We start from the raw sequence: 13,080 nt of genomic DNA, 5'->3' as shown, positions 1-13,080 counted from the left end.
ACGTAAGCACTACGCACGCCTACAACACGCCCACTGCAAAATGCGAAGTTGGTTTGGGGAAGGGACAGATAGCTCACAACCGTGGGGAAACCCGCAGCAAACGAAAAATGTCGCAGCAAAACACCTCCTTGGAAATCTGCATTTTCTGGGAGAAAACCATGGATGGCTGCAAAGTGGTGACTGTGTCATCTGCCCAAGGGACCTCATGTAGATGGGGTCCTGGAAGGAGCTAACCTGATTTCATGAAAGTCCGTATTTAAATGGAACCGCCTCAAAACCTGTAGATTGTCTCCAGGTGACCCTGCCCAGTCTGATGGCCAGGGGCTAACTGCTGATGCACAACTCCATGGCCCCCGCTTTCCCATTTTTTAATGGTTCTTTAAAACAGACTCGGACCAGACAGAATTTCGAATGGAGGACTGTCCTCTGCAAAGTCAGACCCATGGCCACCCTAGAACTTAGAGCTGTGCCAAGCGTTTTCTGTGACCGGGCACAGAATGCTTTTGAGACTCAGCAGGGCAGCGACTCGGTACGGCAAAATATGTTGGTCCAGCCCTGGTCATTCCAATTTTCTAGCAGCCAAAGCAGAGTGGGGGAATTTTGGGGAGGCACATGAATGGATAGAGATCACAGACAGGTAAGGATTAAAATAAAAAGAGAAAGAACATGATACACCAAGCCTTAGAAGTGGCAGAGACTGAAAAGTGATATTCTCCCAGGGAGATCAGCCTCCGCGAGACATGGAACAGTTAGCAGTTGGAATCTTGACCTCAACTGTGTCCATCCCTAACTTTTACACTACTTGAAGTTTTTGTGTGTTTTTCCATCTTGGTGCTAAGTAAACTTTCTCAGACTCTTTACATGTTTGACACTTTTCCAAACTATTAAATGCATATGTGAAATAAAACTAGCTAAAACAACAACAACAAAAGGTTTCCAGTTCTGACGGATGGGAATGAAAGTGGTGACCCTTCCTTGTCTCCCTCCAATGAATGGGTTTTATTAAGAAGATTTATAGACAGGTGCATTGTCGGCTGTATTTTAATTAAGATAAAACTGCTAAAGGAACAGTTCAATAATGAATGCTTTAAAGTCAGGTCTCCCTGGTTTGGAGATAATACAGCTAACATTTCAGCTTTGATGTAAATCCAAGATACCGTGGATGCATCTTCTGTCTCTGGTTCCCATCCAGTATGTCACACTTAGATAATCATCAGGGTTTGGCTACCCCTGTAGAAAAAGCTTCTATAATCAGTCAAGAAAGTGTCATGACAAAGTGTAGCCACTAGGTGTCGGTACAGCTCTTCTCAAAACCCGCCCTGGCCTTTTATTGTATTTCTTCATAACAATTTTGAATAATGGGGTTGGAGCGGGGAGGGAAACACACATCGGTACGTATAAATAAGATAAAAACTGAAAGGAACGAATCCAGCAAACAACAATAATGATTGGGGGGGGGGGGATGTGGTATTGTCAGGAGGAATTTTTTTCCAAGCAGCATTACTCTCAAGTTACTGTGAAGTTCCAGTGTATAAGAAGCCAAAGCAAAGAAGAAGCTTCAGAACTTACATCTTTTGTCTCCTAATGCCTTTGCTAGATTCCAGGATCCAGTACAATAGACAGCAAGCAGGCATAGGCCAGATCTACACCTTGTGTCACATCATTACGATCCCATCATGGTAACGCTATATCCTCTTGCATATTTATACCTTTTAGGTCACACAATGACATTTGTTGCGGTATACTGGATAATATGGAATAAAAAGCAGGAGATAACACTACAAAAGCAGTGTATGTGTACACAGTCGAATGTGTAATGTGCCCCAACAGTTATCAGTGCACTTCAATGCCACTATGAAGCAGTAGTGTAGATCCAGACATAATTTCTTTGAGCCCAGTACAAACTTTTCTCTCTTTCTCTCCCCACCCCCTGACCCGCATCCTTGTCTGTTTTGAAAAGTTGACAAGAAAGGCCTTACGTATTTTAAAAAACTGAAGGACTGGTGTCCTTCATCTTAGCTTCACCTTAGCTCTCTTGTGTTTCTGGCTTCCTGATTTGGCTTTACAGAGCCCATACAATACGCACCTATATTAATTATACACTACTGCACTGACAACAGCACTAAAGTTAATCCGGGGTGGGAAACTTGTGGCCTTCCAGATGCTTTGGCCTACAACTCCTATCAGTCCTGGCCAGCATAGCTAATAGTGAGGGATGATGGGAGTTGTAGGCCAAAACATCTGAAGGATACAAGTTGTCCACCCCTGGTTTAAACCTTTCTCTTTGTATCTCAGATCTAGTGTCCATTCTTCTGTGCAGCCTAGAGACTAGAGGCCTAATATTTATTCACATATGTTCTGGATTCTATGAGCAGCACTGGATCTTCCTGTCCCAGGTACCTCAATGCCCCTGGTTATTATGGTGCTTTCCCCTCCCTCCAACTGCAAGTTGGTTGCCACACCCTCTTCGCTCCTTCTGTTGGTGGACAGCAAATGCTTGAGGGAGCTAAGGAACTCTGGGACCCAAGAGAACATACAGCACAGGGAGGCACACATGATCTCTCAGGCCCAGTTCGCATGTAACGACAATCCATGTTTTAGACTACAACTCCCATAATCGCTGGCCATTGGTCATGCTGGCTGGGGCTTATGGGACTTGTAGTCCAAAAAAATCTTGCCTACCCCTGCAACAGGAGAAGAGCTGTGGACCCTAGAGGAAGCACTGTAGCATATCCTCCTCTCTCTATTTACTAGGATCAGTCCCAGTTTTCTGGTCATTATCCCTGGTAAATCACAACCTTTATTTTGTCCCTATTTTGCCGTGTGGGGAATTTAACATTTGGTTAATGTGCCCCTCCTTTGGGTCTCTGAAAGTTAAATCCCCAAGGGAAGTATGGATGGATGCATCTTGGTTCTAATGCACATACGTATAAGCTCACCATGTACATGAACACCCAGGCACCCTGAGGCATTGCAACCTGCCATTCCACAAGCAGCAGGCTGACAGCTTCCTGTGGAAGAATTCAGTCTTGCTCGTATACCTTTACATGACAGGGCAAAACCCTCTGCTTTTAAGTCAGTGCAGGACAGGCTCTTGGAGGAAAAATGCCTACAGCTGACAGAAGGTAGAGAAAAGTCCTCAGCAATAGGTAATATTAGAGAGAGGGAGGAGCAGACTAGGTGTGCCAGCAGTAAACAAAAGAGTGTCCCTTTTGTCACTTGTGAAATATTAGAGGGCTGGTTGTAACAACTTTACTCTGTCCATACTCTGCCACAGGGCAAGAGGCAAGGCCACTGATGTCATCAGCTGTAATTTAAACCCATCAAAAGATGTTGGAGTGGCTTCTGAAAGCAGCACTGCTCATGGTGAAGCACTAAAAATTGCTCCATTTTTATAACGATGGTGAACCACCATACTGCAAGCCAAACATTTCCAAAGGATATACATACGCACACATCTCACTTTCCCTGCCCTCCCCCGCTACTGATCTGAATGATTAGGAGAAGATTCACCCAGGTAATGGATGCCGTGAGGTTAAATTCTTTTGAGTAGCATTAGATTTTTATTATTTTTTTAACCATGATTGGGACAATTAGCAGCATTCAGTTCTGATGTCCAAGGAGCAGCAATCAAAGCAACAGAGTTCAGAGAATATGAACTAATTTGTGATATTTTTGTTGCTGATTATAAGGTCTGGATCATAATTCTCTTTAACGGTTTGTTCATATGAGGCATTGTCGTGACCTATTTGCTTTTTAAGCATCGTCTTACCCAGCAGTTCTCTGCTAGTGGCATAGGATGGTCTGAATTTCATAGGTTGATTGGTTGGTGGCGCAAGCTGAAACCAGTGGAGCACACTGCCCCTGCCACACAACAGAGGTTTAGACTGGAATGCCTCCAATCTTTTCACTGCTTTGTGGCAAGTCCAGAACAAGAGTTGCTTTCTACCAGTCCCCCCTACCACCATGACCTCACTGGTTTTTTTGGAGAGAGAAGGGATACTGAGAGCATTTTTACACAAGGCTTTTATTGCATGCTCATAATTGGTCATTCATGGAAGTTTGCGGGTCCTTTAAATGACATTGTCTACCTCCAGGGTGTCCCATGAGCTTTCTGATCTTTATCCTGCTTTTAAAAAGATTAGAGATAACCTGATACGGAATGTTAATCTGATATATTGTCAGTGTGTAATGATGGAGTTGTGCTATAACCACAGCATCATCTAGTGGCTGTAAAATGAAACACATAGAACTTGCTGAGAAAGACAGTGCCCCCCCCCCACCTGTGTCAGCCCATGTAAGGAGCTGATCTCAATCCCACAAAGAATCCAGAAGCAGAAGCCCCGGTAAGTTGTGGAATAAAAAGCCTGGTGTGGTGAAGCCCTGTATTTCTGCAATCAGATTCCATTCACATTTCACAACGTGTGATATGTATACTGTACACATGATGATGCAGTGACTGAAGACATCACACAATGGCGGCGAAGTACTTTTCTGAAAACCACAGAAAGCCACCAATGTTGAGGTGGGGTGCGGGGGATGATGGTGGTATTAGAAAAGCAATCAAATAGAAGGGGCAGAGCCTTGATCAAAAAATGTTAGCATGATCTAGTGCAGGGGTGCAGAACCTCATGTCCGGGGGCCACATCCAGCCCTCTGGTGTACCCCCAAAGGCCATGCCCCCTTTCCCCAACTACTGATCCCAGGTGCTTTTCTGGGTTTTGTGCAGTCCGTCCCCCCACTCTAAAAGGTTGAAATGCCTCTCTTAAGGCTTAGTTACTAGCAGAAAGAGCTTCAAGCTAAAATATGCTGGTATTTTTGGTCCCACCCTATTTGCTGTTGGCTCCACCCACTACTGGAATGTGGCCCCTGAGAGTTTGTCTGAGATGGAATTTGGCCCTCGGGGAGAAAGAGGTTCTGCACCACTTATCTAGCTCAAGTAGAGGTCTCTGGAAAGCTCACACACAGGGTGTGAAAGTGATAGCCTTGCCCTATTCTCTCCCTGAAGAAATATATTGGAGGTCTTCAGCAAAGCCAGAAGCATATCCCGAGGTCTCCAGTGTAGTCACACCTATGTCCTATTGAAATGCATCTATCATCCCGCTCAGTCCTTTACTTGTAAACATGTTGCCTGTCTACTTGGAAAACCCATTGAATTCAATGGGCCAAGAAAGGGTTAACAGGTAACCAGCTTGCTCAGAAGCTACTCCCATTGACATCAATGAGACTGGCTTCCAAGTGAATATGGTTAGGATTGGGCTCCGTAGCATTCAGCTGTGCATTTTTGTTCCATTGGTTTCTGTAGGATTTAGGCAAAATTCAATGTAGGCTAAATTCAAAGAAACTTAGCAGATGAAATTGACATATGATTGCTTTTATATAAGGGCACTGGTTTTATACTCTATGCTCTATATAATTGGACTCTCCCATCCACTTAAATATCATGTGTGGGCGTGTGGGTCCTTGCCTACAGTGATAGCTTTTATTATGCCAGAAACTGGAGCTCTCACATCTTCAGAAGCCTCTGGGTCAAAAAGAAGTTCTTCAAAGGGTAGGTATGTAGGTGGCAAATGTTGAAATGTTGACCTGGAGCCCTCCAGGTGTTTTGACTACAACTCCCATCACCCACAGCCTGGATGGCAAATGGGTAAGAATCATGGGAGTTGCAGTCCAAAACATCTGGAAGGCACCAGATTGTCTTCCCCTGGCCTACTGATAATAAGTAGGGAAAGGAGATGTACTGCTGTAGATATGGAGGCCAGGAGTGCTATCTTCGTTCCCATGCTCTCGAACAGGGACAGCAGCTGTCTAATCCTACGGCAAGCAGGACAGATCAATGGTGTCATCAAGATAGGCCACTGAGAAGGTGAACCCTCATGGTTCCTTGAGAAAATAAGCAGACATGCTTATGAAAATTAAATTACACAGAACTATAGATCTACTACAGATCAGGGCAACTGCATTTTCATAACATTCCCTAATTATGACCATTGATCTTGTCTCCCCCCCCCCCCGAGCAGATACTGGGTAGATGTTCTCTGCCTCCACAACAGGTTCCTTTTTGGAGGAGTGGGCAGTGTAATTCCTACACTTCTCCTCGGTTCAATGCCAGCTCAAGGTTCTTGAGGGCCCTCAATGGGCCCCCTCCCTCAGTGAGTCTATCTTCTCACCACCATTGCCACCAGCTGCTGTTGCTCCTCATCCTCATCATTGCTAGCAATTGCTTGCTTGACAGGTAGAGAGCAAGCAGGCAGTGGCATCTATTGTTCCTCTTTCTCACCACCACTATTATATAGGGATGTTGGAGAATTCCGCCACAGACTCCAGTGAGGCCGGATTCTAAAGAATCCGGATTCTAAAGAATCTGGATTCTAAGATTCTAAAGAATCCGCCCCCCCCCGGAGTCCGTGGCGGAACGGACTACCCCCCTGCCACCCCCCAAAATCCCCCCTGGAACGACCTGGTGGCGGCCAGCTATGCCGGCCACCAGTTGCGTCCCTGCCAAGCCGTGATAGGCTACGTAAGTATCTACATAGCCTATCACAGCAAAAGGCAGGGATGCAAATGGCGGCCACTACGCCATTTGTGCCCCTGCTCTTTGCTGTGATAGGCTACGTAGATACTTACATAGCGTATCACAGCTTGGCAGGGACACAAATGGCGGCCGGCGTAGCGGCCGCCATTTGCGGCTGCAGCCTGGCAGTGGCTGGAAGTCCGGCTGTGGCTGGCCCTGGCCAGCGGCTCTGCAGCTTTGCTGTGGAGCAGAGCCAGCCAGGGAAGATTCCGGGAGGGAGGGATGGATCGCCTTCCCCCCCCCGGACTGCCGGCTGGAACAGGGTAAGTGTTTCGCACACCCCTACTATTATATGGGTCAGAGTGAGAGGCAGGTGGGCAAACAGGTTGCAGTGGTGAAGAGGAGGAGCAACTTCAGGATGCTCTGGTCAATGAGCCTCTGCTGGGGTGTGGGCCCTTGGCAAGTGCCCCACCATGCCTACCCTAGATGACAGCCCTGGCTTAGTCACAGGTGGGAACAACAGGGGTGTAGAGGAGCTCCATGACTGCGACAGCAAACATGCAACTTGTTGTTGGCTTGGAGATCCCTGGAGTGAGGCATCCTGTGTATGACTGCAGGAAACGAGATTGTTCTATGGATGAAGATTAAGTATAGATTTATCTAAGAGAAAATTAGAACCCCCATAAGTAGACTGGGATGACCAGAGACAGCAAAAGACAAAAACGGTGAAAAATCAGTACTAGTTCTCCTAAATTTGTTTTGGGGCTATCTGTGGGCATCTCTACATTAAAGAAAAAACCTGCAGTCTTACCAGGCTTTCTTTGTTGTGGAGTCTTTCCATGTTTACCACGGGCTTCCAGACAGCAACCATGTGATTGCTGAGAGGGGAAGTTTTCTGTTTTCAATACACCATAGTTTTCAATGGAACGGCACTATCTAGTGGCTGTTTAATAGCACAATGCCGGCTTCACACACTGGGGAAAACCCGTGAAAAATTTAAATATTTCATTATCTCCAGATCTTTTTAAGGCGGAATAACTGGGAAATACAGCTGGATGTGCCCTGGAGGTTGATGACATCGTGTCAAGGACCTGCAAACTTCTGTGAATGCCCAATACATGCATTCACATACCGTGAATGCCCAATATGATACATGCCTTGTGTAGAAACAGCCTGTGATGCAGCCTCCCAAAGGTTCACTGGGCATACTCTGAAATTGTCACAGATATGATGCTTAATCTGTTTGGTTGCTGTGTTAAATTAGATATTTTACATGTATTGTCTTCAGTGAATCAACCAGGCAGGAAATCAACCTGACCTTTCAAAAGTAACTGACAAGATTTTGTGAAACACAAGTAATTAATGAGATAGGGCAGAAGTTCTCACTTAGAATGATCTCTCTTACTTAATGCTTTCTGCTAGAGATCACACCAGTGCAACAGCACATCTCATCAGTTCTGGTGCTAGATCATTATGTATTCATCACAGCACCACCTCTCTTGCCAAGTATGACCTAAAAACTATAAAATATTCTATTTGAGAACTATTGGCTCAATTATATCTTGTACTCATTCCCTAGGTGATAATTGAGGCAATCAGTTTCTCATTATCCAACTGATCCAGCTATAGCATTTTAATTTTTAGAAATTTTATAATTTCTGGTTTAATAGATGATGACGTTAAAGTAAACATCTGTTTATAAAATACTTATGTGATTTCCTCACCCAGGCTGACATGCTGATATCGTGATCTTTATCTTTAACAGGCACCTTCCAATTCGTAAAGCACAAAGCATATGTAGATGAGTTTCTTAAGCCTTCCTTATTCCTAATAATAATATTAAGTAAGTACCTAGGACTAACATGGCATCATTATACATTGACTAGCAAAGTTCCCATTCCTATGATGGGCTATGTTTGCTTTCACCTACAGAAGGAAATGGGAACCATTCATTTCTGTAGAAGAAAGTCAAAGAGCTACAATCAGGAAGATCACTGAGTAGGAGCAAATCCTGCCCCGCCCCTCCAGCCTAGATGGTGCTGACCTCTGTGTAAGGGGAGTGGATGGAGCATTGTCTTCATCTCAGCAACCTTTCTGAACAGTCCTTTGAAAGTCAACCTGCTGGATCCAACCTATTTCTGCCCGTGGGTTTGCTTCATCTAGATCAATCAGCAACCCCTGATTTCATCAGCTGCAAATACCTTCCAAAATATGTGAATCAACCATACATTTTTAAGGCCATTTTTCTTTCTTTGTCTTTCGAATAGACTTCAAAAATACTCTTTCGTTTGGAAACTCGACATTTTGACACAAATGTTCCATCTTATTAAATTTGTATTTCCTGCGTGTCTCGTATTCTTATCTAACCTTCTTACAAATGCCATCAGAACAAGTTTGATTTTTGTAAAACTTAAAAACTCTTTATGCCTTACTCCAAATGCCTAAAAAAACCTGTACAATGTCTATATATTTTTAAAAGCATTCTTCACCTATTGGCATCCTTAAATTAAGGCTGAGAACTAGAGCAGGGGTGGGCAGAACATAGATCAGGATCTACTAATAAATATCTGAATGATTTACAGAAGACCAGCAAGAGGTTTTTGGCAACAATGGGTTTCTTCACACAGAGCTTTTATCCTGCTATTGAGATGGCTTCTCAGGGAAGTTTGCAGGCTGTTTACATGACACGATGAACCAGGGCGTCTCTTGCACTAAATGCCTTTTGTTCCGTTTTTAAATAGATCCCAGATAATGAGCTATCAAATTACCCTGTTGTGTTCTGCTTGAGTTCCCTCTGTGAAAAGAATAAAAGTAGTAAGAAGAGGAGCAAGATCAATGAAAGATATGGAAGACTCAGATACAGGGAGAAGGAGGGGGAAAAGGAAGTGTGTGAAAAAGGGAGTTGTTGTGATCCTGCATTTAAAATGGAAGCCTTGTTTTAAATGCAGTGTTTTAGGCTGGTGTAGAGATGCCCAACAAAATACCCCCACCCCTTTTGTATCAGCTTGGTAGAATCCCTGATCTGTAGTAACTCAAATGAAGATTTGTAATTGTATATATAGGTCATCCCAGTATATGGCTCATGGGATATAGTGGGTGATTGGCTACCCCTTGGAGACAACTTATTGTATCTGGCTCCATCCTCACTGCCATTTTGCATCTGGCTTCCATTGGTGGACCTAGGGCTTCTAGTAAAAAAGAAATAGATCCCACAAGCCTGAAACTTAGCTGCACCTACACTAGAGAGTAATTCCCATTGAGTGTAGTGAATAACTTTCAAGTAAGCATAGTTGGGATTGCACTGCAAAGTACTTAACAGTTGCAATCCTATACATGACTCCTCAAAAATAAGTCGCATTGAGTTTAATGGGGCTTACTCCCAGGCAATTAGGTACAGGATTGCAGCCCGTGTGTGTGTACTCTCTCTCTCTCTCTCTCTCTCTCTCTCTCTCAATCTCTCATACTTTTGAGAGGTTTCCACTTATTTATGCCACCAAGCTCACTTAATCCAAGCCACACTGAATGTCCTGCTGGAAAGCATGGGAACATATGGAAAGTGCCATATCATATCAGTCAAACCACTGGCCCTTCTTGTGTAGAATAGTATGCCTGAGCTGGCAGCCAACACTTCTTCTAGGTCTCAGATAGAATTTCTTCCCCTTCCTACTTGAGATCCTTTAACTCAAGGGTGGGAAATCTGAGGCCCACCAGATGTTGGTAGACTACAACTCCTGATCTTTCAAAGCATGGGTTTTAACTCTAAGCTATGGCTTCTCTTTTAAGAAATGTAAGGTTATTCTTTCCCATTATTTATTTATTTGAGCAAAGGGCTGGACATGCCCGATCTCGACTGATCTCAGAAGCTAAGCAGGGTCAGCCCTGGTTAGTACTTGGACTGTCTGGGAATCAGGCTTCCTGCACTAAGCAGGGGGTTGGACTCGATGGTCTTGTAGGCCCCTTCCAACCCTATGATTCTATGATTTATATCCTTCCTCACAAGGAGCCCAGGGTGGCAAACAACCCATATAAAATGATAAAACATATAAACACCATTAAAACCATAACTCTAAAGTTACAAACATAATAATATTCAATAAAACCACCACTAAATAAGATAAGAACACTTGCCAGTTCCCCAAAACCTGTTTTTTGTTGTTGTTTTTTTGGTCGGTCACTTCCGACTCTTCGTGACTTCATGGACCAGCCCACGCCAGAGCTTCCTGTCGGCCGTCACCACCCCCAGCTCCCCCAAGGTCGAGTCCGTCATTTATTTATTACATTTCTATACCACCCAATACCCAAAGCTCTCTGGGAGCTTCACATCTTTAACTAGACTTGGTAAGTGTCCTTCTGAAATTGAGGTGGTTACAATTTGTTCTTTGTCCTTTGCCTCAAGCAGCAAAATGTCTTGGACTGGTCCTGAAGCCCTTGGAAGAGGTATGGTGGGGGGTCATATGAAGCTAAAGTCTAAAGCAATATCACAGGAAACACTGCCAGAAGATCAGGGGGAATCTACATGGAAATGGAATGAGAAGTGCTTTCTGGTTATATCCGGATTTTCATGAAATCACTTTGGTCTGTCCCAGGCACATGAAGCAAGAAAAGCAGAGTATACACTACTGAAAAATCCGCTTTCACGGGTCACATGAAAGCGTTTCTCATTTAGTTTCCATGAAACCCTCATATGTCCAGGTTGGGTGGGTGGAGTAGAACTGAACATCATCAGCCCCATCAACCCTGCTCAGCAAATGAGAGAGGCTTGTTCCCTGCCCCTGTCCATGCTCCCCTGCTCAGGGAAGTTTACAGGAAGCTCTGAATTAAGCCCCTGTAGTTCACCCCATGATGGGACATGGTGAGAGATTAAAAGATACAGTGCTGCTGTCAATCCGAAACACAGGCTACAGGCTATAAATGAGTGGAGCTGCTACTTCGCTGTTCTGACTCCTTGAAAATGCGCTCCCCGACCCCACCATCCCTGCTGCCTCAGTCTCTCACTTGCTTGCTCGCTTGCTTGCTCACTTGCAGAGGAGGGATGGGCCTAGTGCTGGCTTGCCGCCCTCCTGTAGGAGGAAGTGGCCACGACGGCTTCCTCCTTCCCTGCCTGAAAATTAGGAAGAACACTATGGAGGTAATGGCTATTGAATATAACCCCCCACCCCCCAGGTTTCCCTCAGGCGAGACAATCTCAACAGTATGAGGCGATTATGTCTGAGGAAGAGGTGGCAATTATATGAATGGGAAACACGGGCTGCAGACCATGAATGAGTGGATTGACTACTTCACTGTTGTGACTCCTCGAAAATGCGCAAGTAGGGATGTACGAAAGTCACTTACCTTTTCGCGGAATTGATTCGCGGTGGGGGGGAGGTGCTCCGTCTCTCCCCCCGGAATCCTCGATGGGGGGGAGGCGATCTGGTCCTTCCCCCCGGAATCCTGCCTGGCCCACTGCGCTTCGCGGCGGCTCCGCGGAGCAGCCGGCCAGGGCCGGCCGCAGCTAGGCTTCCAGCCGGGGACGGGCTGCTGCAGACACAAATGGCGGCCGCTGTAGCAGCCGCCATTTGTGTCCAGCCAGGCTGCTGTGATAGGCTATGTAAGTATTTACGTAGCCTATCATGGCTGGGCAAAAAAAACAGCATACACAAATGGCGGTGGCTACGGCGGCCACCATTTGCGTTCCCTATTTTTCGCCGTTTTAGCCTATGTAAATATGTACGTAGGCTATTACAGTGGAAAAAAAGGGGAACGCAAATAGCATAGTGGGCGCTATTTTTTTTCGCCGTAATAGCTTACGTAAATATTTACGTAACAGCGAAAAATAAAATGGCGAAAAATAGGGAACGCAAATGGCGCCCGCTGTAGCCGCTGCCATTTGCGTACGCAGGGTTTTTTTTGGCTTGGCTTGCTGTGATAGGCTACATAAATACTTACGTAGCCTATCACAGCAAAGACCAGGATGCAAATGGTGGCCTCAGCAGCCAGTCGAAAGACCAGCTGCTGCTGCTGCCGGAGCTGCCGCTGGAGCCGCCGCCGTCCGGAATATCCGCCCCAGGTAAGCTTCGTCCCGGGGGGAATCCACGGGGTGGGGTGGGGAGGCAGGCCATTCCGCCACGGTTTTCGGGGGGTGGAATGCCAGTGCACAGTGCAAATCTGTGGTGGAATTCTCCACCATCCCTATGCGCAAGTGTGGTATTATGAATGGGAAATGCAAGCTGCTTAATGTGAATGGGCAAAGACACTACTGTGATACTGCGAAAGGATGAAACAGCAGGAAGTGGGAAAGGAAGCCTTTGTCCAAAAGTACCCTCCTACAAATGGGAAAAAGAGAAATGGGAGGAGGGGGGGAAAGGGGCAGCCCCACCCCTTGACAACATCACTGCCAGATCACAGAGGCATGCCCAGGACGTAATGTGGGGGCATGGGGCACACTGCAGTGGAACTGCATGGGAGCCACTTTAGGTAAAACATGTGCACTAAAAGGAGTTTCTGAAAATGCAGGTTTTCCAGAGGAAAGCTGCAGGGTGGCTTGGCAGCAACATCATCTATTGCAAATAGCCCTGATGAGCTGT

Source organism: Heloderma suspectum, chromosome 3 (assembly GCF_057233095.1).
Source record: "Heloderma suspectum isolate Gila_16-S chromosome 3, 16-S_ref, whole genome shotgun sequence".
NCBI lineage: Eukaryota > Metazoa > Chordata > Lepidosauria > Squamata > Helodermatidae > Heloderma > Heloderma suspectum.
The sequence above is the reverse complement of the archived record's forward strand: the minus strand, read 5'-3'. Positions refer to the sequence as shown.